The 24,648-nt window shown below is 49.4% G+C and overlaps 1 long non-coding RNA gene across 7 annotated transcripts in view; it reads left to right on the top strand.

The window, feature by feature from the left end:
• Nucleotides 1-15,535, top strand: part of LOC115638716 — a 122,050-nt gene extending 106,515 nt beyond the window's left edge. For all 7 annotated transcript variants that reach the window (XR_003997511.1, XR_003997508.1, XR_003997507.1 and 4 more), the window contains exons 3-4: nucleotides 12,012-12,173; nucleotides 14,851-15,535. This is a non-coding gene — a long non-coding RNA (uncharacterized LOC115638716). The remainder of the gene's footprint in view (nucleotides 1-12,011; nucleotides 12,174-14,850) is intronic.
• Nucleotides 15,536-24,648: the final 9,113 nt, after the last annotated feature.

The raw sequence follows: 24,648 nt of genomic DNA, 5'->3' as shown, positions 1-24,648 counted from the left end.
CCCCCCAAGTAATTCTGAGAAACAGATATTTTAGAAAAACCTCCAATCGTGATTTTAAAATTGTCAGTGATGGAGAATTCACCTCGACCCTTGGTAAATTGTTCTAGTGGTTAATTACCCTCCCTGTCAAAAATGTATACCTTATTTCAAGTCTAAATTTGTCTGGCATCAACTTTCAGTCATTGGATTCTGTTAGACCTGTCTCTGGCAGATTGTAAAGCCCACTATTAAATATTTGTTCCCTGTGTAGATACTTACAGACTGTAACCAAGTCACCCCTGAACCTTCTCTTTGTTAAGCTAAATAAATTGACCTTTTTGAATCGATCACTATAAGGCAGGTTTTCTAATTATTCTCATGGTTCTTCTCTGAGCCGCCTCCAATTTATCAACATCCTTCGTGAATTGTGGGCACCAGAACTGGACACAGGATTCCAGCCAGTCGCACCAATGCCAAATACAGAGGCAAAGCAACCTCTCTGCTCCTACTCAAGATGCCCCTGTTTATACCTCCCAGTATCACATTTGCTCTTTTGCCTTCAGTGTCACACTGGGAGCTCGTATCCAGCTGATTAGCCACCAAAACCCCCAAGTCTTTTACAGATTCCCTGCGTCCCCAAATAGAGTCCCCCACCCTGTAAGTGAGGCCCACGGTTTTTGGTCCTAGATGCAGACATGTTCATTTAGCCATATTAAAAGGTATTCTGTTTGCTTGTGCCCAGGTTACCAAACAATCCCGAGCACTCTGAATTGGTGACCAGCCCTCTTCACTATTTAACACTCCTCCAATGTTATTGTCATCTGCCAACTTTAACAGTTTTCTTCTAGGTCATTGATAAAAACATCAAATATTATAGGTTCAAGTACTTATCCCTGCAAAATCCCACTGGAAACGCACCCGCTATATGATGGTTCCCTGTTTACAGTTACATTTTGAGACCTATCAGTTAGCCAGTTTTTAATCCATTTAATGTGTGCCACATTCATTTTATATTGTTCTAGTTTCGGATCAAAATGCCTTGCAGTACCAAGTCAAACACTTTATAGATGTCTAAGTATATTATGCCAACACCATTACCTTTATCAACCAGACTTGTAATCTCATCAAAAAAAGATATCAAGTTAGTTTGATAGGATCCATAAATCCATGTTCAATAGCATTAATTACGTTGCCCTCCTTTAATTTTTTATTAATCGAGGGCCGTATCAGCCACTCCGTTATCTTGCCCAGGATTGATGTCAGGCCAACAGGCCTATAATTACTTGGATCATCCTGTTTACCCTCTTTAAAAATTGGTACAACCTTAGTTTTCTTCCAGTCCTCTGGAACTTACCGCATGCTCCACAATCTACTGAAAATCAACATTAACAGTCCAGCGAGCTCCTCAGCCAGCTCTTTTAAAACTCTTGCATGCAAGTTATCTGGACCTGCTGATTTTAAAATGTCCAACTTTAGTAGCCTCTGTTTAACCGTCTCCAAAGATACTAGTGATATGGAAAAGGTATTATCATCACCATATGATGAAACTATGTCATCTGTCCCCCCCCCGCGCCCACACCCCAATATTGAGAAGCTTCTATGCCCCTTGATCTCACAAAGGCTGGACATACGCTTAACTTTAAGCATGTGAGTCAGCCTCACTAGTCTGAAGATGGAGCTTGATAAATTTCTGAACAGAATTATGTGACAAGGTTATCTGTACTAGCAGGGATTGGACTGAATGATCCAGGAGGTCCCATCCAGTGCTGTGTGAATCAACAAGCCAACTCATGTACATAAGTCTTTGCAGGATCAGGATCCTAGTTTGAATGATTGTGTTGTTATTTAAGCTTTATCCTGTGGTGTTCCTAAGGGCCACAACCAGGCTGGGACCCCATTCTGCTAGACGTCATACAAACATAGAGAAAGGTGGCAGGAAATTTTACTACAAACACATGTATGATTTTTGGCCTGGTCACAGCCCTTCAAACCAGCATCTTTCCAGCAGTCTTGTGTTTTATGGAGCTGGTCAATATTTTTCATAGAAGCAGCTTTCCTGTCGGAAAATGTAATTTAATCAGAACTGAAACTTTCTGCAAGAAAATGTCAGTTTTAACATTTTAACACATTTCCAATTTGAGAAGATCCAGGTGATATTTTTTCTTTCTTGTAGACATTCTGAAACAATCCTCGTTTTTTCATTGTGAAACACTGATTCTAAATTAAAAACGCCACCTTAAAATAGCTTTTTCCTTTTGATCAAAAGTGTCAAAAAAGCCCAACCATTTGTTTTGGGTGATTTCCAGTTCAAACGCTTTGGGAAATTTTTCATATTTTGACTCTCCATTCTGACTCAGCACAGGGAACTAATTCTGACATGATGACGTTTCCTGCCAGACAAAATTCCATTTGCCAACCAGCCCCAGTATTTATTATAAACCGGTGGGTCCCCATTTGCAGATAAACCCAATGGCATCTCTGATGGGATTCTGCCTCCATGAGCTGCATTCAGGGTCTGGGTGCTACTTCAGCACTCTGTTCTCAACACACCTGAGCCACAAATGCAATTCGAAGAAAGAGACAGAGAATGAAACCTTTGTCCCTTTCCAACAGTTCAAGGACAAGCAGAATTCAATGTGATTCCAGTTTGAGTCCCCCTCCTCTCCAAACTTTTGTACTTGGTTTAAAGCGACGGGGGGAGAATGGCTCTTTCTTTCAGTTCATAATCAAAATATTTGCCATCCTGAGCAATTTGCCTTCACAGCACATAGAAAAGGAGCCTAAGCGACTCTAAAAGGAGCCTTGTCCTTCATCGGGGAGTTGAATAGATGTCTCTGGTCACAGGTTTCATAATGAAGCACTGGCAGCACTGAACTGAAGGGTGTTATTGCAGCCTCTCGCTTTTCTTCTTCCGAGAGCAAGAATGCGAAATAAATCTCCCTCCCCTCGGCCTCCTACTGCTGTTTACGGGAAGCCCGTTAGATCCCAGCCCCCAGGGGCAACTGGTCAGGTTCGGGGCTGCAAAGGAATCTTTATTTATCCTATTTAATCTCACGTAGTAGAAAAACTGAGACCTCCTTCCTCCCAGTACAACGTTTATTGAATTCATACTAATGAAAGGTTGGACACAATTCAAGGCTGGAAGCTGAAGCTAAACACATTCAGACTGGAAATAAGGTGCATGTTTTTAACAGTGAGAATAATGGACTGACCAACAGTCGTGGGGGATTCTCCGTCACTGACTATTTTGAAATCAAGCTGGAATGTTTTGCTAAAAGATCTGCTCTAGGGCTTACTCTGGGGGAATTCTCTGTCCTGTGTTATACGGGGGAGGTAGGAGGCAGATTGGTTGGTCACAGGGATCCCTTCTGGCCTGGGAATCTATGAATCTAACTAATTCCTACAGCGATGGTGACTCTGAAGGAACCTTCACTCTCACACACACACACACACACACACACACACACACACTCTTTAAAGCTAACAATGAGGGGAGGGGGGTGTTTCCCTTGCTTTGCAGCTTCAATTTTTCACTAAATCTTTTTTTTTGAAAAATCTCTTTGCATTGGTTTGAGGGAGCACTGTGGGCTTTGAGTCCAAAATCTTGAGTAGATTGGACAATGCCTTCATTTTTAATTTAGAAAAAGAGCTTTTATTTTTTCCCAGCTTTGTTTTTGTTTTTAAAATCCATCCTGGGCTAGGTCCAGCTGATAAAACTAATGCCAATAAGCATCCTCGGCTCCCACTGACTTTAAGGTGACCCGACTTCTTATCTATCCTCCTCTCCCTGCTGCCTCCCTTTATCTGTGGTGATATTGTTTGGTTGTGTTATAGTAACCTCAGCTGAAATCCAGCCCCCACGTGCTAAGCAGCTCACAGGCGGAGAAACAGTCCCTGCCTCCACCTCTCACAGGACAGGCACAGGCTGGGAGGAGAAACAGAGACACCTGTGACTGTGGCAAAGTCAGGAATAGAGCCCAGGTCTCCTGAGTTCTAGGCCAGTGCCCTGTCTACTAGGCCATGTGCATCTAGCAGTTGCCACCTCTCCCTGTCCCTTCATCTCAGCCCTCTCTGCCTTGGGGATCTGCCCCCATTCTAGTCCTTGGCAACCAGGCACTAGGGCAAAGCCCTAGCATAGACAAGCAAAGCTGTGATTTGCACCAGCTCACTCCTGCATGAACCACAGCTGCACCAGTGCAAATCATGGTTTACATGGAGGCATTTGTACTGGTGCAGCTACATTGATAGCTGGTCACCAGGGGCCGGAATCGGGGCAAATCCTGGATTGGAACTAGTATTCTAGTGCTCCTGAGCCCCCCATTCCATTTCTCAAGTCTCCTTAGCCAGCCTGGGGTATCTGCTCCACACACCCCCCCCCCCCGGTGTACGTGTCTAGGGCAAAACTCCCTTGAGAGGAGAACTATAGACATGGATAAAAAAAAGAACTAGATAAATTCATGGGGGACAGGTCCATCAATGTCTATTAGCCAGGCTGGGCAGGGATGATGTCCCGAGCCTCTGTTTGCCAGAGGCTGGGAATAGGCGACAGAGGATGGATCACTTGATGATTACCTGTTCTGTTCATGCCCTCTGGGGCACCTGGCATTGGCCACTGTCAGCAGATAGGATACTGGGATAGATGGACCTTTAGTTTGACCCAGTCTGGCCATTCTTATGGTCTTAAATTTCGATGGCATTAGAGTATTTTGCTTCAGAACAGGCTTCAGCCTCTCGAACTTGCCCCAAATGGCATTTATAGTATTTTCAGGGCTTTATCCCGTCTTGCGCACCAGTCAGATGCTGCATGATGTTGACACAGCATGTGCTCTCCTGCTGCACTCCAAACCCTGCTCCCAAGGTGAACAACACAGGAGCACGCCACTCCCTTCGCTCCCAACCCAGGAGCAGCCTGCTCCCTGCGTCCTGCAGGGCGGTGCTGGGTCAGTGTGTTTGCACAGAGCCTAGCACGATGAGGTACCGGTCCATGTCTGAGCCTTGTAGATGCTACTGCAATACAGATACTAAATAAGAATTAACATTCCACTCTGCTGTAGCTCATGACCGTCCTAGTCGGAGGAGTGAAAGATGACAAGAGCAGGCTCACCCAGCACACGGGGGATAAAGGGAAGAGAAAGCCCTGGGAGCTCCCAGTCTTAAAGCATCAGCCTATGAGATTTCCAAGGGAAAGACCTGAGGAACGGCATTCTCTGGGTCTGCAGCTCCAGAGTTATGGGGCAGACCTGAGGAACGGCATTCTCTGGGTCTGCAGCTCCAGAGTTATGGGGCAGACCTGACGCTCCCCAGCCCAATAGCAAAACCACCCTTTGCTTGCCACACTGAGGCGTCGTGAGGGTGGAATAGACAGTTAGCAGGAGTGGTGCTGTACGAGGTGGTTCTCCTCCCCCTCGCTGGACTAAATTACTCAGCAGCCGTGGAGCATTTAGCAGAGAAAGGTCCTGATTATAGCCCAGTGGGCATCAGGTTCTTACCTCTGCTGCGTGGCCTTATTCCTCTGCTCTTGAGCTTCCTTGGCTCAAGGGGAAAAGGTCCCCTCGTGTTCCCCCTAATGTGAATTCAGGTCAAGACCCTCTGAGGTTTGGTTGGTTGGGGCCCAATGTGTTGCTTGGACTGTGGTGAATTGTAGCTTAGGAACATCACTGAATGTGTGGGGCGGGGGGGAGAATCCCTTCTCGATGCCAACAAAATACCTCCCCCCCCCCTCCCCCCCCGCATACACACACACGATTGGCTTGGAGCAGTTTCTGGTCACCATGTAACTCTTCCTGGAGAATCACTGCAGAAAAAGGAAGGAAAATTCCCTCAAGCAAGCGCGGCGGGAACATGAAATAAAGACCAAAGAGCGTTTGGATGGGCCCGTCACAAAGGAGGTGGCCTGGGGCTCAGGAGATCTCTGTTCCTTAGTGCACAAGGAAACAAGCTCAAAGGAGATTTAATTTCAAACTGAAACACGTCACAAATTTTCGGGGGTGGGGGTGTGTGTGCCAAGAAACAACCCCCCTCTCTTCCCCCTCCCTCTCCCTCTTTGGAGCTGGTACAGCCCTCTCTGCATCGAGCAAACCTGTTGCTACTGACCAGCTTGCTTGAGGATAAGGCTGACCCCCAGATCTTTTCCTGAGCCTGGAATTAAGGCCTTGAAAGAAAGTTTGGTGGTTAAAATCTCCACCTCTCTGGCCCCTCAATGCTTGCTGGTCCTCGCTGAGCCCTGACCCCGTATCCTGATGCCACATCCCAAGGGCCAGCCTGGTGAAAGGACGCATCGAGATCAGGCCCGTCCCATTACGTAGGGAGTCTGCATGCACAAACAAGGCTGGACAAAGCCCTGGAGGGAGCAAAGCCCTCCTGGCCAGTGAGACTGGGCTAGAAAGGACCCCTGGGATCTTTTCAGTAGGATTCTATGAGATCCTTTGCTATTTAATTCTTCTCACTGGAGTTTCTTCCATCAGAGGGTCCCGCCTCATCCCCGAAATCGTTCCAAAGGTGGAGGGGGGTGGTGCAAAGAGTTAATTTTATGTGCATCTTCCCTCTGCCATGCCCACCCTCACCGGACACTTGCACAGATCAGCTCAGCGCACGGGCATTACCCTGCCTCGCTTATACTGATTGGTCTCGTCAGGGTGGACCTGGCTTGACTGTTCCTTTGCAGACGCACCTGCTCCCAGCAGGCTGGCGGTTTGGGCTCACTCGTTCGTAAGCCTTGAGCTACTTTGTCACCTCACAGCAGGCCTCAGACGGGGCCTGTTCTGCTGTCACCTACTCACGACAGCTCTAGTGCGTCCTTAGCCCCCGCGGCGAGCTTGGGCTGGAGGAGCCAAAAGGGCCTTGAGCACAGAGTCTGGCAGCGACAGAGGAGAGAGGCCTAGACCCCCGTGTTCCCACTGACAAAGGAAAGCAGCCTCCAGCCAGCAACGTTCCCAGGTAAATGAGAGAATGGCAGTGAGAGGAAACTGTAGGATAGGGCTGGGTGCAGAGCCCTCCAGGACTGGCAGGGAGGGGAAGCACCCACCTGACCCTCTTGAGCCTGGCAATAAACTCTAGCTGTTTGAAATTAAATCAGTCCCCAAAGTAAGAGCAGAGAAAAGGAGTGATAATAACCTTCTGCCAGCGGGTATTGACCTGGGACTCAGTTCGTGTCTCCACCACAGACCAGGCAAGTCACTAAAGGCAAGATTTTAAAAGGTCCTTGCTCAATTCAGAGGTGAAGCAACTGCCCCAAGGTCACAGAGTGAACCAGTGGCAGAGATGCGAATTAGAGCCCAGGCTTCCTGATGCTCTGCCTCTCTCCTTGCTGTAGATCCCGTTGGGGCTAGAACCCAGGAGTCCGGGCTCTCACTTCCCCCAGCCCCCATGCTGATGACCAGACTGCACTTCCATGTGTTTACCTCAGTGAGCATCCCCTGTAACACATGTTGTTCTTGGGTTGAGGGTTAGTCCACAGAACCAATGACATCGGAGTCCAGCAGCACTTTGCTAGCTGCCTGGCCCAGGCGGACTTCACTGAAACTGCCTAAATAACAACAGGGGCCGTGCACAGTGGGGCTCCCCGGGGTATTTTACCATGGGTGGTTCTCCTTCTGGCATTCCCCTCATCCCTCTTCTCCTTGAAGGGCCCACTCAGTCTTCACCACTGCCTCCTGACAGAGACGCCTGGGTAAAACCAAAGCAGGTTTAAAGAACCCCATGGCATCATAGTGACCATCTACCCGGCCCTGGTGGCTGTTTTACTCATGTAGGGCACATTTCTCCCTGTGCAGAGGCCAGCATAGGGTGAATCTTTCTGTCTCTGGGCCCCATTGTTGTAGTATCTGAGCCCTTCACAGTGGGTGAGGTTTTATCCTCCCCACCCCATAGCCCGGAGAGGAAGGGAAGTGCCAGACTTTCAAAGGGGCCAGTAATGTTGGCGGCTTCCATGCTTGCAGACCCAATAATAATCTAAATACCCAGGGCTTATATAGTACTTTTCATCAGTTAATCGCAAAATGCTTTACAAAGGAGGTCAGAGTACATTATCCCCAATGTATAGATGGGGAAACTGAGGCATGGAGCCATGAAGTAACTTGCTCATGGTCACTCAGGAATAGAAGCCAGGTCTCCTGAGTCCTAGTCTAGTGCTCTATCTTTAGGCCAGTGTTTCCCAAACTTGGCGCGTTGCTTGTTTAGGGAAAGCCCGTGGTGGGCCAGGCCGGTTTGTTTACCTGCCATGTCCGCAGGTCCGGCCGATCGCGGCTGTCTCAAGTTTGGGAAACACTGATCTAGGCCATACTGCCTCCCCATACTCATTTTCAAAGGGTGCATGTCCAGCACTTTCTGACCATCTGGCCCCTTTAAGGCAACCCAAAATCACTAGTCTTTTTTTTTGAGAATATGGGCTGAAGAGTGTGGATGGTTAAAGAATATGTACAGGGGCCAGAACACCTGGGTTCCAGCCTGGGTTCTGCCTTAGCCTCCAGGTATGTTACTTTGGGCAAGTCACTTCCCTCCTTGTGCCTCAGTTTCTCCATCTGTAAAATGAAGACAATAAAACCGACCTACCTGTGAGGCTAAATACCTTTAAGTCCATGACGCGTTTTGAGGGGTCCTGGCATAGGAGGTGCCAGAAAAGAGCAAAGGTTGGTTCTTTCTCATTGGTGTCTCTTCAGACAGTTTTGCACCCACTGGGTCCTGTGCCGTTTGTTTCCATACAGTAAAGCTGAGGCTCCAACCCATAGCCATGTCTCTCAGTGTAGTCATGAGGTTTTGGAGCCCTGTTACAAAACCATCTCTGTCCAAGGGGACCCAAGACTCCCCAGCGATGGCCCAGATGGATTCAGTCCAGAGCCTGATTGGAACTCATTACGTTTTGTTACCTGACTTGAACTCAAACCCAGCAAAATTTTGTGGGGTTTCATTTTAAAGGCTTTTACAACAGGCAAACTCACTGCAGGCGGGAGCCAACTGCCAGGAGGTAAAGGGTTAAACACTCCATCCCCCTCCCCCACCCAGCCATCCAGCACCCTCCTGACCAGGGCTAGCAGCAACCTAGAGATGAACGGCCCCAATCCCACTCCTAGTTTCCCTCAATTGCCCCCTACCCACAAACCGCTGTGTATAAAGGGTGCCTGAAATCCTTCTCGCTTGCTAAAGATTCTGGGTACAAATTCCCTTTTATTGTTGGGGGTTTTACTGCGATGCATGGGGCGGGGGGAGGACAGTTCACTCAGCAAATCTATTCCCTTGGGAGCACGAGATTAATAAAGTGGGAGGGTGGAAGCGGGGGGCCCACCTGTGTCCCCAGCAAAACCCTCTCAGCCTTTTTCATGCAAAGCACCAGACCCAGCCGTAATGCCCGCCCAGGCCCACAGGAGACTCCCCCCAACACACCTTGGTAGCAGACTCCAATTCCCACTGCCAGGATGGGGAGGGGGAAGAAATTAATCCATATGGAAATGTATGTAAATCAGTTCCGTGACTGGAATCACCAGCTGGTTCCCTGATACAGCTTTTCCCTGCGTGCCGGGGGGTGGGAGGCAATGGCAGGGGGAGCTGCGAGGGGAGGGGCAGGGGGTGAGCAGAAGAAGGAAGGAGACATGGGGGCATGGAGGAAGTGGAGAGTTAACTCCCCTATTCCCTTCATCTCCAGATGCCTCAACGTTCCTGAATCCCAGCCTGAAATGCCAACATCCCCGTCCCCTTCATCCAGCTCCACCGGCCACTCTTGGGGGGCTAATGCCCCAAGGTGCTTTCTCTGCCACCCCCACACATGCTGAGCCATGTGAGTGGGAAGAGCCAGCCTCCGCCAGCACCCTCCTCGGGAGCTCCGGTCTGCATTCAGCTACCCAGCCAGGCCTCAGCTCTGCTAGCCAGCAATTCCCACTGGGAGCCCTAGTGTAGAGCAGCTGCTGGCAGGTTCTGGAGCTTTAGCTGCCATGCCAAATAAACGTGTCCATTAACTGATCGTCACCAGAGACAGTTGGGCATTTTTTGATGAGATCTGATGGGGGGTGCAGGGGAGTGGAAAATATCCACTTGTCAAAATCAAACCTTCTCGCGGGGACAGGTTGGGTCTGACAAAGTTCTTGACTTGAATAATTTTAGAGAGAGAAAAAAGAAGATTAGAGATTGTCAACCCTCTTCACTGTGACATTTTCCAAATGAAAATTCTGCGTTTCCGGTTCAAAGAACTTTTCTGTTTAGAAATATAATCGCGTTATGGTAAAAATCATTTCAAATAACAACGTTCAAAGTGTAAATGAAACATCTTTGAAATGATATAAACTCCATGTTCTGACTAACCCAAGTCAAAAGGTTTCTCGGGCTTTTCAGTTCTCAGCTGTGTTTAGCATTTCGACTTTTCGTCCCCATTCGTGACAGGAAGAATTCCTGAAATCACGAAACTTTGCCCGGGGATGGGAGTGCCAGGATTTCCCACCAGCGCTAATCATCCTCCTTTGTGTCCTGCCCGCTTTAAGAGATGACGGTGGGAAGTCCAAGGAGATCGTGAGGCATACTGCTTGGGGAGATTTGCAGGAAGCTGGCCTGCTGGGCTGAGTGGACACGCTTGGGAATCTCATGGTCAGGCCAGAAGCTCATTGGGCTGAGCGGCTTTGTTCATGGATATAGCAGCCATGGTGCCCATGCCCTGCTGTATAGGCTGGGAGCTCTTCAGCAAATGGGACTTCCTGAAAGTCTGTACATCACCAAGCGCATGTGGCCCGATCCTGGTCCTTGGGGCCACTGGGTACTGCCACAATATAAATAATCATTGGCCCAGTGCACATCACCCTTCACAAGGCAAATCCTCTGCCGGAACCTGCATAGACTCAATTACCGTCAGCTCCAGACTAGGCCCCTTTTAATATTGGTCACAGTTGTGTTGTTGTCCAGTGGGGAAATGAAAGACTGGAAGCTTCAGAAGACAAGCCAGCCAGGACTATAGACAGTACAGAGTGTTAGCAATGGTTTGGCTTCTGAGGACGAGTGAGTGAGCGTGTGATTCTTGCTCTGGGCCAGCTCTGCACTGCAGGACAGGAGTGTTGGGTTCCTACCCCAGGGCTGGGCATGCAGACGAGACAATGAGCCCAGATTCTGGCTGCGTAAGGAAAGTGGCTCTAACGAACAACCAAGGTAGAGCCCAGCCTGTCCTCCTCAGCAGGAAGACCTGTGGATGTGATGCGATGTACAGAGGATTATAGAATAGAGGCAGGGAAAGGGCTCAGAGAGGGATATGGTAAACCACTTAAGCAGTAGAGCTGGCTGAAATTTTTTTAAATTGGTGAAAAGTTTTGAAATTTCAAATTTGTTTTTATTTGCAAGGTTCAAAATGGTTGGGTTTGGGGGGTGCAGGTGTTGAATTTTGATATTGAAATATTTTGTTAAAATGTTGATCTAAACTTTTCATAGGTTCATAGATTTTCAGGCCAGAAGATGCCATTAGATCATAGCACAGGTCAGAGACACTCCCCAGTTATCCCTGCACCGAGCCCAATAACTTGTGTTTGACTAAAGCAGATCTCCCAGAAAGGCAGCCAGTCTCGATTTGAAGACAGTTCATTTCATAGATTCATAGATTCATAGACTTTAGGGTCAGAAGGGACCAATATGATCATCTAGTCTGACCTCCTGCACAAAGCAGGCCACAGAACCCTACCCATCCACTTCTATAACAAACCCCTAACCTATGTCCGAGTTATTAAAGTCTTCAAATTGTGGTTTGAAGACTTCAAGCTGCAGAGAATCCACCAGCAAGTGATCAATGCCCCATGCTGCAGAGGAAGGCGAAAAACCTCCAGGGCCTCTGCCAATCTGCCAATTAATCAATGTGGCCTTAGCCCTGGGAAGCTGCATGTAGTGCCTTATAGAGGAGGGGACAGTGTCCGTAGTGGGGGGGAGGGTCACACTGCATACTATTGGGGACAAGGGGGGAATCCAGGCAGAAATCAACGTTCTACGAAGAAGTTATTAACTAAGAACAAGAGAGAAAGTACGAAGGAATCATCCTGCCCAGATGCTAATATGATGTACGCATTCATTTTCAGGAAATTGTGCCATTCCGCTGGCCTGACCCCATCCCAGAGGGCTCCACCAACTGATTCCATCCACTTCTGGGGGTCAGGCAGCCCTGGAAGGCGACTCACTAAACAACAGAGATTCATGCTACGCATCTCACGCCACCACAACTGTGCTTCTCCAGGGGCGAAGTAAGGCCATGGAAAAGAACTGCTCTGGGGTGGGATTTCCAGAGCAGCTTATGGGAGTTAGGCACCCAACTGGGAGGGGGGGAAGCATGCAGGGGCTCCATGTTTCCTGAAAATGAGACCCCTTCAAGTGGGGCCCCCCAAAATTAGGACACTCAAAATTGCTAGTTGCTTTTTAAAATCTTGCCCTGAGTGACTTGCCCAGGGTCACCCAGAGAGTCTGTGAGTCCTGAGTCCAGGGCTCCTGGGTACCAGGCCTGTGCTTTACCCACAAGGTCGCTCCTCTTCTCCCTGTTAAGCATTGACACAGCCATGACTTGAGGCCCCTGTTATCATTTGTTTTCTGTTCTTTCAAGATTCCCTGGAGAGACCTGGGGTGCGCCCTGTCCCCCAAACACATGGCCCCTCACCCCAGCCAGATATCCATGACATCTGCTAGCCCAGTAATACCCCTTCTAAAAACAATAAAGGGCCAGGTTCAAATCCCATTGCAAGGGCACTAGGCTCTAGATTGGGTCCTTGATACTGCAGGGACTCTCCTGCAAGCTGCAGGGCTTGTGGCCACTGGCGGCCATCGAAGTCGATGCAATGTCCGAGCCACGTTGCATGTGCAAGGTAGTCTCGCTCCTCCGGTGCCTTACACAGCTCTGTCTCCCAGCAGCCAAGCAGTTAATACAGTCTCAGCAGAATCCCTCTTAGTGCATCTTCTCTTCCCACTCCCTGTTGACACCTGACCGGCGGCCACCTGTGTCCGATGAACGGGGCATTTGTAAATGACGACTTCCCATCAGTCAAATTAATAAGGGGGATTTCCATAACTGGCCCACAAGTTCAAGATAAAGCATAAAACCTCTCATTATCATCTCCTTCTCTTCCGATGGCTTGGAGGAACCTGTGATTGCAGTAGCTGCTTTCCGCAGGGGCAGAGGATGTTGTGTTTATTACTGTGTAATTTAGGTCATGGGGATGAAGGTTAACAGGAGGAGAACAAAAGGATCTACCAAACTTCCTGATAATTAAAAAGAAACAGGATCCAGGGGACGAGCTGCACAGAACATTTCATGGAAGTTCCCCGATACACTGGTTTATCTCCTGTCTGTGAGCAAAGAGAGCAGAATAGGCAGGCCAGGCCCACAGTGTGAATCAGAGAGTAGTTGAAATCCGAGATGGGGAAAAACCTCTGTTAGGTTATCTCATGCACACCGCGCACAGCCAGGGCCAGACTGCTCCCTGCAGTAGAATGTGTGCAGTGGAGAATAACCAGTAAACTTTCTTCCCTCTTCTATTCACTCTCATTAGATTCTCTCGCTGCTTTCTGAACATCTAGGTTCGCCTGTTGGCGTGTGTGTCACAGTGATACTAGGGTGACCAGACAGCAAATGTGAAAAATCAGGACAGGGGTGGGGGGGAATAGGAGCCTATATAAGAAAAAGACCCCAAAATCAGGACTGTCCCTATAAAATTGGAACATCTGGTCACCCTAGACTCCAGTCACTGCACAGGCATGTAGTGAGAGAGAGTCTGTGGCCCAAAGCTACTACAGACACCAGAGACCAACCAGTCAAAAGGTCAGAGAAAGGAAAGACCCTTATCCCCATTTCACAGATGGGGAACAGAGGGCTGACGTGACTGGGCTGTTTCACACAGGGAGCCAGGGGCAGAGCCAGGGATAGAACGGCAGTCTCATAAGTCACAGTCCAGTGCTTTAACCACAGGACCTTCCTTCCCCACTAAGCTAGATAAATGGTTAAATGTCAATAATCACGCGATGGAGGGCACTGCTGTATTATCAAAATAAAGGCTATAATTGTCAAACCTGGGGGCTTAGGGTGAGGTTCCTAAACCTGCCTTGAGATCCCCAAGGAAAAGAGGTCTGATTTCCATAGGCGCTGAGAACTTCTCTCTCCCAGGGACTTCTATGGGATCTGCAGCTCCATAGCACCTTTTTTTTAAATAGCTAAATATGGATTGAAGAGTTGAGCTGGGTGAATAATTGAAGTTTTGGTTCAATGGCTGAATACAAAAATTGGGGGTGAAAAAATTGTTTTGGATAGAACTGAAACTTTTTTTTTAATTTCTCAGTGAAGAAAGAAAGTAAAAAAAAAATCACATGAAATCTAACTAAACATTTTGTTTCATTGCACGGGGTTCTATGATCTTTTTTTGATATATTTTTTTAAATAACTTTTAGGGAAATTCTGAAATGAAACAGCTTTCCAAAATGAAAAGGCCAAACTATTTCTGAATTTCTAATTCTTTTTTATTTATTTATTTATTAGTTTGTTTTAACTGAAAAATCTACCCAAATTCATACACAGTTTGATCACTCTGAATCTGCGGATTTTTTTATTATTATTATTATTATTTTACATGTAAGAGTCTAAGTTTCACCCTGATTGAAACATTCTGGCCAACAAGTACATGCCTCTTCGGGCTGGATTCTCAGAGGTGCTGAGCACCTGCAGTTCCCATTGGGGGAATCCTGGCCCAAATGACATCAGTAGCAAAATGCCCACTGACATCAGTGAGGCAAGTTTTCCCGCACTGACTAACGCTGGAGTTGTGGGTGCCAGTCGTGTCTGCAAATCAGGCCCTTGGGGAGTCCTTACTCCTAGCCAGGCAGGGAGGCGGGAAATGTATGTGATGTCCTATCACTGAAACAGCTCTCTCTGACTGACAGGTGGCGTGATCAGAAGATGTGATGTTGGATGAGCACAAAAGCCACAAGAAGGGCCCAGTATTTGCAAGAGGTTCCATTTGAAGATTTGTTTCCTTTCCAAAATAAAAACAGTGACTAGCGTGTGGAGAGCGTTGATGGGAGGGGAGGGTCATTTTTTGGTAAATGGCCCAAAACCAAACAAACGCTTGGCCAGTAGTAAGACAAGCTGTGCATCTCCCCTCTGAGCAGAAAGCACCAAGGTAAACAGAGCCAAATCCATTGGGGGGGGGTTGCATTCTGCCTCTTAAAATCCCCCCTGTGATTTCCACTGGCTATAGGATTAGTTTTCCCTTCCTGTTCTCTGGGGTTGTATAGTTGTCATGAATCCCACTTGGGTCACTGGTGGGATTTCAAACCATAAACAGCATTAATGCTTAAGTGCAAATACTAAATCCAACAGCTGGAAGCTGGGGCAGACTGAGTCTTTTATGTGGACTAGTCACTGGAGGGTGACAAAAGCCCCGCAGCCTACAAGCATGGGTTACGTAGCATTGCGGCATGCTGCTACACAGAGCCTGTGTCTAATTTGTGTATCCGTTTGCCATGTGTCCTGGGACCCTATGGAATGAAAGACTCTATTGGCTGAGTAAGTTCTTACTGTCCTGGCTGCTGCTGGGTGAGATGTGTATTAAAAATATGAATTTGACTCATAGTCTGGACTTCTCTTTATTGATTTACTTTGCTGAAGCTTGTAGCATCCATGTTCCCATTTTCTTGCTGAGATAACCAAGAATGCCTCCGAGCTCCCAGCCGGAGCTACAGCTCACACACATCCTCCATCACATGCGCCATATTAAGCGTGCCTTTGCCTTCTCAGATTGGATGGGTCTTTGCAAATAGTCCTCTCATTATAAGCCAGGGGATTACCTCACCAGCCAATGGGCAGCCAGGATTCCCCAAGGTTCCAAGGGGTGCTCACCTTGCTCAGTGGCTGATCTCGCAGGTGAAATTCTGATTGGCTGATTAAGGAGGAATGTTCCACTGGAGTAAAAGTGGGGGGGAGGGTTTCTTTTGTAACAAAAGTCTGAGATTTAATTGTAACGGGGTGGGGAGATGGGCTTGTTACACACACAGACTTTGGGGCATTCACAGTCCCAACCGAACATAAAAGTTGCAAATGGCCCCTCCCTTTAGGAAGCCACCCAGCCAACCCCTGCTCCCAGCCTTCCGAGTGTTCAAAATTCAGATTTTGGCTTTTGTTGTTTCAGCCCCTCTTTACGTTGTGATGAATTACTCTTGTTGTTAGTGTGCTGGGGCGCTGCTAAGAATCCCGATGGACCAGCAGTGTGAGTGCTAGCCACGTGCACTGACACAGACGCGTTTTCACCCCTGCAGAGACAACACAGCTATGGGAGTGTGAAACGTAGTCCATTCTGCCTCCTGCACCAGCCCCAGAATCCACTTTTCTAGGCTCTTCTATGGCACTGTAATATCTGAGCACTGGCCAGATTCCCACGGAGGATCTTTATTAATGAAGGGAGAGGCAGACAGACCCCAGCTCTGCTTAGCAAGTGGAGTTCAAGGTGCCAGCTGTTAGAAACACCTTCCCTTGACTTGTACAGTTCAGATACTTTGTTCTAGAAGCTGCTGAGAGAGCATGAACTTGCCCCACCACGGGCCAGACTTTGAAAAGTGATCAATGCCCTCAACTGGGTTCAGGCTTTCCAAGGAGCACAGTTCCCATCTAGGCAGCAAAATAAAAAGCTCAGCACCTCAGCTGCATATGGGGTGCTGAGCCCTGGAGAAGCTGGCTGCTCAGCCTGTGAAATTTGTGCCCAAGCTGTTTTGAGAAACTGGTCGCCTGGTCTTCTGACAGAGTCACTTTCCCATGTCAGCGATTCCGAGGGCATCCAGCCCTTAAGCAGTAGCAAACTCCAGCCTTCCCAACCTGACAAGCCCTTCGTACCTTTGCTGCCTTAAGAGTTTTGTTCCCTCTAAAGAAGATGCAGCAGGATCTCTGAGGGAAGGGCTGGGGAGCTTTGGGCCAGCTGTACATATTCTTTTCTCCTGCGTCTCGCTGTGCCGCCTGGCTCTGGTATTTTCATGACAGCCCGTCTCTGCCCCAGAAGAGGTCCCTGTAGAATGGATAGTTTTTCCCATGCTCAAGGAAACAAGCTTTTTAAACTACAATAATAGACGAAGTGGTTACAAAAAATATTTTAGGAGACAGTGTCCAGGAAGGGAAATGTTCCAGCCCAGGAAGAAAATACCTTTTTTTTTTTTTTTTTGGCTGTGTGGAGGCATGAAAGGTCTGACCATTCCTCATGTTAATCCAGCTTTAGGCCACAGACCACCCACTGAGGGAGCACTCAGCCATAATATATCCTTGATATAGTATAAAACACATAGAGAGTTTACAAGAGACTTAGGGCTTAGCCAGACTTCGGCTGGGAGGCAGGGGGACAAAAAGTCTCTTCCATCCCCCCACCCTTCCCCAACCTTGGAGATTAGATTTGTTTCCATTTTGCTTGAGCAGATCCACTGAATTCCAGCAGCCAGACTTTCCCAGCAGCTAGAGCAGCACCCACCTCCCAAAGGACCTGCCCTCAGCAAGGGCCTGACTTGCCACTGAAAGGCACCAATAATAATCCAGGAATGAAAAGATACATAGGGCCAGATTCTGCTGTGTTACCCCAGTGCACAGCCAGACTAACGCTATTGCTGTGGTTGGAGTCACTCCAGATTTACACTGTTGAACCTGGGAGGAGAACCAGGCTTTCAAACATACACACAAAAGACTCGCTATTCTTAGCATGCCAGGTCGGGAACCTCTTTCCCCAATCATGACAAATTCTAACTTGGCCTCACACCTAACCTACCAACATTGGGGCTGACCTGACTTTTTTTTTAGTAGCTTTTAGAAGTGTGCTGGGAATCATTGAAATCAGCCCTACAATGGAACCTCAGCTGCTATCTGAACTATGGAGATGCCAGCTTCCCTCTCCATGTTTGGGCTTTGGTAAGGTGAGTGCCATAACATCAATCAAGACATACTAATTCACAGAGAGGAGCTGCTGTGAACTTTACAGACACCCCAGGCTGCTGTGTTTCAATCAACATCAAATTCTGTCCCCCTTTGAAAGCTTTATGATATGTCCTATTACGTAGGGCAGGATGGAGCCATTCCAAATAAGCCCTGTGCCCAAATGACCACCTGCAAAGATGGAGAAGCCAGTGGTCTACAACTCATGTCGTCTTTGTTTGTTTATGCAGGATAAAGGCGCCTGGAGGTTTGGTTTTTAAAAAAAGAAAATCTTGCTTGTGTTTTGTGTTAGAAAAATCAATCCCTGTCCGTGTCTACCCTGAAAGACTCTATGGCAACAGGAGAACTTGGGGGATTATGACATCACAAGAGAATGGATCCAAGTGATTGAGAAGGGAACCATATTTAGAACCCTTGCCCTGCATCCCAAGAAAGCTTTTTAAAAGGAAAGAAATTGGCATAGCCAGTATTCAGCCATGTAGCCAATGCTCACAATTTAATCAGGAGACTACTTGGTGTTTTTTCTTAAAGCCCAGCTCCTGGAGTCATGGGTTTATGTGAGAATATCAGCTTTTGGTTTTTTGAAAAAGAGGAAAGTTTCCATCCCTTGTGGTTGCAGAGAAAAGCTGGAAAATGTGACCCCCTAAAGGCTTGGCACAATATAAAGAACCCCAAATGGTATATTTAAAAAAAAATCATACCTTTTTTTTAAACTAAGCTTGTGATTCTTTTAGGCTTCATGATTTTGAACACTCAGGGTTGAGAAGACTTCATACCTTGAGTTAAATGTTGTTCATTAGGTACTTAACACGGTTGTGAAGGCTAGTGGGGCCACACCACACAACTTTGTACTACAAAAGTTTGTTCATTGTGGGAGTGTTCAGAAACATGTTAAGTCCCCAGCTGGCAATGAATGAAGCCAAGGCCACCGTGGAATGAGGGGATGAAATTGGCCTTCCCCCGCCTTTCCCCTTTATAACCCAGGAAGTGAAGCCTGAAGCCATATGGTTCCATCTGCTCCAGCACAACACCTGTGGCTCACCTGTGCTGTGGCCAGGCCTCCTGCTCCAGAGCTCGGCTGCGCTCAGGTGAGGGGCATTTTGAAAGCCAGAAGCTGAGGGGTTTCTTTTCCTTTGCCTGTCAGCCTTTGAGATCCATTCCCCTGCCTGAAATCTCAGCAGGGCTGGAGCTGGGAATGCAGCAGCTGCTCTGAGGGTGCTGGGATGAAAGACCTGACGCCCCTCCCTTGGAAAACTCCCTGGATTTTGGTTTCTCTCTTTGCGGATGTACTCTTGCCCCACCTGCACTAATTCTGCAATGTGTCATTTGTGACTATTTTTCTTATTGTGATTTCCAGGAATACCATAAAACAGGCCTGGTCACGTCACTTAAAAATACATCTGAAGTGCAGCAATTGAAGCTATTACACACACACACACACACACACACACACACAGTTTCAATCTCTCTCCCCACCCCCCGTTGTCAAATCCTCGAGGGGTGGGCTGGGACATAAACCATGCCAAGTGTCATCGCTGGATCCCGGCTAGTTCAGACAAAGAGAGAGTGAATTCAAAAGCAGTGAGGCCTCCTCCTGAGAATGCCCAGTCAGCAGCCACCTCCACCTTATATCAGCCGGGCACCAGCTGCTGCTCACCGCTCTGGCACTATGGTCCGGGGTGAGGAGAAGGCAGCCCCTGAGCCATTTGGGGATGTACAGGTGAAAATTCGGCACCTCTAGCTGAAAGACAAATCAGTCACTCCTGCTGAGCAGCTAGCAACTTTTGAGAGAAACCGAGGAGGTGGGATGACAGATTTGCAAATTTGCATGAATTAAGTCTCTTAATTTAGGGCCTGATTTTCAGACATTGAGTGGAGGAGTCCCAATGCCCAGTCCTCTCTTGTAGTTGTCTGTCACTGGCTCATAGCCAGAGTGTGCCAGGCCACGGGATTGGTTTTATACTGCTAGAAATGCAGCAGGGAGGGATAAAGGTGTCCTCCCCATCACAGCAATGTAGGGCTGGAAGGGACCTCAGGAGGTCAGCTAGTCCGACCCCTGCGCTGAGACAGGACCAAGTAACATCAGCCATCCCAGACAGGCAGCTGTCCAGCCTCTTCTCAAAGGCTCCCTCTACACGAGCACTTTTGTCGTTATAATTTATGTCACTCGGGGGCATGGGGGGAAAAGCCTGTTCTCAAAGACTAACACAACCACCCTGGGACGCCTGTTCCAGAGCTTAGCTAATGTGAGCGTTAGAATATTTTCCCTACCATCTAACCTGACTCTCCCTTGCTGCAGATTAGGCCAAGCAGTAACCGGCGTATCTTCAGCGGCTGTGGAGAACAATTGTAGAACAGCCCTTAACAGATTTGATGCCTGTTCTCAGCTCTCTGCTCAGGCTTCTTTTCTCCAGACTAAACAGCCCCATTTTTAGCCTTTCTTCGTGATGGTGGGCGGGGGAGCGCAGCTTTCTAACCCTTGGATCATTTTGGTTGCTCTCCTCTGGACTCTTTCCAGTTCGTCCACATCTTTCCGAGAATGTATCACCCGGAAGTGGACAAAGGACAGGCTGAGGCCTCACCTTCAGGGTGGTCATTCACACCTTCCTGGATTACTGGACATTCTGGGACCATTGGTGTGACTCTGTCCGCCTCAGTGTGGCTTCACGTGCACAGTCCGTGCGAGGTCGCCTCACGGGGAGGCACCGTTCTGAGGAGCATGCCATCCTGCCCCTGCCAGCATTGTGTGAGGTGACGCCGGTGGGGGCCTACGTGTCCCCCATCTGATACGGGGTCCGTCTCAGTACCGGATGGGGGGCAAATGTTAGAAAAGCAGGACTGCCCGGTTTAAAAGAAGATGAACAGCCTGCTACTCACCGGTGCTCAATGCAGCGAGATAATGACCTCCTGTGTCTTACAGACGCTGCTATTAACACACCCCAGGACTGACATGCCACTGGACAAGGTCATCTCATTTGGGACACCAGAAATTCTGACACTGGCCTCTCTAGATGGGGAAAGGGTGAGGGAGGACAGACTCCTCCCCTGGTGCCTCCAGTGCCCAGTTCCTTATGAACGCCAAGGGCTGCAGCAGGCTCCATTGGCACGCCAGCCCAAGAACCCCGTGCTAAGATCCAGCCACCAAACAGCAGGGCAGTTTGCTGTGTTTTCCCCCGTGTCTGATAGTTAACCCCCTGCTCCCTTCTGACTCCTGATAAACCAGCCCCTACAGTGGGGGTAAATTGATCCCATGGGGCAGGTGCTCTGTGCTTGGAATGGACTGGAAAGCCCCACATGGCAGGGGTGTTCCCAGCGGGCCCTTGGGAGGCTACAGCCAGGCTCCCTGGGTGGTCTCCTCCTCTGTGTGACTATGTGAGCCGAACGGTCCCAGCACCCGGCGCTGAGTGCTAGTTCGGCCCAGGAGATCACTGGCCCAGTGTGGCTGCTGCACCCTCCCTGCATTATGCTGATGATAAAATGAAGGGCGAGGGCCTCCTTCCACACACACTCACACACCCTGATGCCCTGTGTCTGCAAGCCGAGGGCAGGTTGCCCGCTGGCCAGAGGGCTCGCGTGGGAGCTAGCCCCTGCTCCCTGCTGTCCCTCTGGGTCTCGCCTGTACAATGACGTGCCAGCACTGCCCACCTCCCAGGGTGCTCATGAGGCTACAGACAGTGATGAGGGCGAGTGTTCAGTGCAGGGAGCCAGCAAAGCCAGGGACAGACAGGACGCATGTGCCCCTGGGACAGGGGGTCCAGCCCAGGGGGGTTGGGGGGAGGGACTCGTTCCAGACAGCAGCAGAACATCACTGAGTCAGAGCCCAGTTCATGGCTGCTGGTGTCCCCTCCACCACACCCCACTCCTCCCACACAAGGCCCTGTCTGAGAATTCTGAAAAGCCCCCATGGGTGGGAGGGGAAAGCAGCCCAGACGCCCAAATATTGAGCTAGCTATTAAATTAGCCTGCTGACGGGTTGGGAGGGAGTCCACACTGGCTTTGACGGAGTGTGTCAATTTGTTATGCTAACCAAGGGAGGGGGGTCCATCCAGGGGACATGGCGGAGAGGTCTGAAGAGCAAGGAGTTCACAGGCCCTCTCCCTTTGTCATGCTAAAAGTGCAACCCAGAAAATATATACAGCCAGCTGCTCAATGGAGCATGAACGCCAAGTGATTTCTGAGGGAGCCTTGGGTAATGTAATGCAAGGCCAGACAATGCCAGGCGCCGCCCCAACCAAGCCTTTGTGCAAAATGGAAAACTTATTTGGGTGAATGGGCTTGTGGGCCAGGCCGGCTCTCAGCCTGCCAGGTGCAGGGGCAAAGCGAGAGCTGGGGTGGAGAAGGAGCTGGGAAAAGTCTGCTGGGATGGGTGGGGGCGGGCTAGGCAGCTGAAGAACACGGGCCCAGGTGTGAGCTTATGTAAAGCCCTGGAAGTCAGGGAGGATTCCTGGCACTTTTTGTTCAGCTAAGTGTCCAAAGCTCCCGTGCATCAGGCTTGTCTCCTCTCCAGGGATAGGGGCTCTTATTCCATCGTGGGACAGTCCGGGGGAGAGGTGGGGAGGACTCTGCTTCTCTGCAGGGCAGGGACAGAACGGGCAGTGGCCAAGCAAGCTACACCCCTGCCCTGTACCCATGGCATCCCTGGCAGGGACCACCTGGCTACGAGGTAAGAGGGAGTTCAGGCTTTGTGACCCATTCAGTTCTTGTTCTCTGATACAGCTGCCCGCAGGGGATCAGTTGGGACGGTGAACAATGTCCCCCAGGAACTGGATTGGACTCACCAAACTCATGTCACGTAGGCCACCAAGTGGGTCAGGTGCCAGTGACGCTCAGTCACTGCTGCCCCGGGCCAGGCTGCACACCATGCTAAGCACAGCTCAGCTCAGCTCAGCTCATCATCTGGCTCCCTCCCGGGGCCAGCCATAGCCCATTCCAGCCAGCCACCGAGCCATGAGTGCAGTGGGAGCACCAGGGCTACCCAGTCGCTAACCCCTCTCTCCTAAGCACGCAGAGGAATGTCTGAACACAGAGAGGGCTCGAGATTTCTTAGGGGGGCACCTCCCATGCAGGCCATTGGGGGAAATGCCCCTGCATGTTCCTTTCACGCAGGGAGCTTTCCGTACTGTCTTTATTGCCACCAGATGAAACCCGCGATAACACAGTGCCTGGGTGCTGGAAGGGAACTTGGACAATCTCTGCTCCATGCTGAAACAGAGCTCGGAGCTCCCTGGAACAGAGACTGCAACCCCCCCCACCCTCCATCCTCCCCACACCCACATGGACACCTTGCTTTCCAGGGTGCTCCAGCCCTTAAACACCTTCTCAGAGGGCCGTGCCGGGAGGGCCATGGCGGGGTGGGGGGATCCCTCATTAAGCTAGTAATGTATGAGGGCGCCAACAACGGGCCATTGTGGACCTTCCATTTGCTGATGCTAATTTATGGTGGGAGGAGGGTGGGGGGGCTGTAAAATCAATTCTAAAAGGGGTTTTTGTGTCATGGGGGGGACGACCAGGGAGGAGGGTGAGCCTAAGCATCCATCTTTTTCTTTTCTTTTTCTTATTTCTTGTATCTCATATGAAATGAAATTCGACACCGTCTAGGAGCCGCTGGGTTCTCAAGGCCCTTGAATTAGTTCCAGGGACACACAACTAACCTTTTGTGTATATTGTGTACTTAGAGCTGCCGTGCGCTGCAGACCCTGAGGGGAGGGGCTTGGGCACAGGAGCACTCACAGCTGGGCGGTGGCCCGACTCTGGGTGATGCTCTCGTTAGACTGGGCCCTGCTGTGCTGGTCATTGTGCCCGCTCCTGGCCTGGTGCATTAACATGCCCCAGAGACACAGCTCAATTCTTATCCCCATTTTACAGCTGGAGGCCCGAGGCACAGAGACCACGCAATGTTCCCCACTGAACACATTCAGCCCACACGAGCTCCCGGGGCAACACAGGGGCCAAAAGAGGCAGTGAGATCCCGGGCTGGACAAACGGGAATCTCGCGTAGGCATGGAGCATTTCTTTGACCTCTGTATGTGTGGCCGCTGCTGGAATCCTGTGTCTGGGTCTGAAGGTTGTTGGTACGATGGCCAGGGTCAGAGCAGAACCACAGGACTGGTTAGAAAATATAGAGACTCAAGGAGCTCAATCTAATAGTTTAACAAAGAGAAGATTAAAGGGGCGGCTTGATCACAGGCTGTAAGTAGCTATGTGGGGAACAAATGGAACTAAGGCCCGGTGTGAATAATTAAACCTTGGAACAATTTCCCCAGGCACGTGATGGCTTCTCCATCACTGACCATGTTTAAATCAAGAAGGGCTGTTTTCCTAACAGATCTGCACTAGGAATCAGGGGCAGGTCTCTGGCCTGTGTTATACCACAGGTCAGACTAGATGGTCACAGCAGTCCCTTCTCACCTGGGAAGCTATAAATGAAGGTCACACAGGGAGGCTGTGGCTGAGCTGGGAATTGATGCCGGCTCTCCTGAGTCCCAGCCCATGCTCCCCCTCCAATAACAACACAAACACATTGTGCCTCTCAGGGTCCCAAAGTGCTTTCAAACCGTGTGCCAGTATCATGCCATCCCATTTCACAGATGAGGAAACCGAGGCACACAATGGGGATGGGAGCTGCCCAAGATGATGTGCCACAGTCAAGGATGGAACCCGAGAGTCCTGACCCCCAAGACAAATATACTGCTGTATTGTACTGTAATCACTCAAAACACGAGTGTCTGGCTGTTAGCGGTTGCTGTTACTATAAGGTTGGTTTTATGAAGGGCAGC

This window comes from Gopherus evgoodei, chromosome 22 (genome assembly GCF_007399415.2).
Source record: "Gopherus evgoodei ecotype Sinaloan lineage chromosome 22, rGopEvg1_v1.p, whole genome shotgun sequence".
NCBI classification, from domain to species: Eukaryota; Metazoa; Chordata; order Testudines; family Testudinidae; genus Gopherus; species Gopherus evgoodei.
This window is presented reverse-complemented; position numbering and strand designations above follow the sequence as displayed.